This window comes from Echinops telfairi, unplaced genomic scaffold (genome assembly GCF_000313985.2).
Source record: "Echinops telfairi isolate 266 unplaced genomic scaffold, ASM31398v2 ScPeMD7_7412;HRSCAF=8450, whole genome shotgun sequence".
NCBI classification, from domain to species: domain Eukaryota; kingdom Metazoa; phylum Chordata; class Mammalia; order Afrosoricida; family Tenrecidae; genus Echinops; species Echinops telfairi.
In genome coordinates this window covers 8700290-8702177 of record NW_022111312.1, presented here as the reverse complement: position 1 = coordinate 8702177, position 1888 = coordinate 8700290, and positions in this window count along the sequence as shown.

The window sequence follows — 1888 nt, the reverse complement described above, 5'->3', positions numbered from 1 at the left end:
CTGAGGTGGGTGTCTAACAAGTGTTTGTCCAGTGAATGGATGTAATCATATTCTTGAATCCAATACATACGAGGCGCCACTTCGACCCTGTTTGGGCCGCCCCTCCCCCTTGGGACTTGCACTGCTCCTTTTATAGCTGGAGAAACTGAGGCTCACCATGCCCGGAGCTCCTCATGCCCTCTGAAGCTCGGTAGGGCTGGCATGGGAACCCAGGGGCCCCAGCTCCCAGCTCCCGGATCTTGTGGGCCCAAGAGCATTTCCAGGCTGGGTCCTGCCGAGGCCCGGGCAGTAGACAGTGGGAAGGCTGATGGACAGCCACCAGGTTCGCTGATCAATGAATCAGCCGTGTTGACCCATCAAGAAATTCCATGTGATAACGCGGCCCTCGGCATTGAAATCTTGATTCGTGCAGATCTATTTTTCCTTGCTGGGAAAATTTTTCACCCAGGCGGTCATGTGCCAGGGGGAGGCGCACTGACATCCATGGAAAATTCAGCAGAAATCCAATCCTGGTGCTGACGGAGGCTGCTACCCCCTCCCACCGCCCCACCCAGGCCCCCAGCCATGTCCACAAGACCCTCCACCACCCCGCCATGTTTTGTGTCCTGGATGAGAAAATCTGTTTTCCATAATGGCCCTTAACTCCGGGAGCGATTGTCCCCTCGTCGGGGACAGCATCCGGCTGCCTGGTGGCTTCTCTCAGGGACCCTCTCTCTTGACTGTGGAGGCCAAGGCCAAACCAGCACTGGCCTTGAACCTGGGAGAGAAGGAATGGGGCGGGACTTCCTGCTTCCACCTGAAGGGAGCGCCCGTGACAGCCCCCCTGAGACCCCGTGGTGGCACAGTGGGTTAGGCGTTGGGCTGCTCACCACCACCTCGGAGGTTCAAAACCACCGGCCACCCCCTGGGACACAGCTGAGGCTCTCCTACTCCCAGGAAGGCAGGCTACCGTCTTGGGAACTCCTAGGGGCAGTTCCACTCTGTCCACCTAAGGGGTTGTTCCCTGTGCGTTAGAATCGACAAGACGGGAGTGAGTTTGAGGGGGGGTGTTTGTTTGTTTGTTGCTGCCCCCAAACAAAACAGAAGGAAAAGCAAGCGCATTGTGGACTCCTGGGGACCTCATGAACCGCTCCTCGGGGTTTTCTAGCCCGCAGGCTCTCATGGGAGCCCATCACCAGGCATGTCTTCCGTGGCGGGGCGGGGCGGGTTCCAAGCGCCAACCTTTCCCTTGATAGCAGAGGGCAAACCGTGGCTTCACGCTGGTGCTTCCACCCAACCTCTGTCTAAGACCTTACAGGAACGAGGGGGCATGGTGGGGTGTCCTCGTTCAGGAGCTGATGAATAGATCACATTCCTCACATCGCACCAGAAGACCTGGAGCCACCCAAGGGCCCGGGCCAGTTCTTACCTGCCACCAGGCATGAGGGGGTGTCACAGCCCTCCTGCAGCAATGTTCTCTCTCGGTGCCGTCTGGCACCCCACCCCTGCCCCCAATTCTGTATCTTCTCTACTCTCAGCCACTTCTTTTCCCCGTTCATGCCCCCGGGACCCTGGACAATCACTCTCGTGGGCACTACTCAGCATGAAGCTGGACATCAAGAACGCACCACGTACTGTATCCTTTGGTTTTTTGATTATGCATATTAGGGGGTCTTTCGGGAGTGTGTGTCATTGCAGGGGGGGTGTCACCCTCTTAAAGCTGTGGTCATTGGTTTGTTTGTTTTCCTTTTCTGATATATGCAAACCAGGACGGATGAACATATAGAGTCAGCAAATGGAATAGGGGGCTCGGGGGGAGGGGACACAGAGTGGGTTTGGGATGAAGGGGTGATGGCGACAAGGGGTCCACACGGAAGAAGAATGTTTGGAGACTGACTGTGGTAGCAAA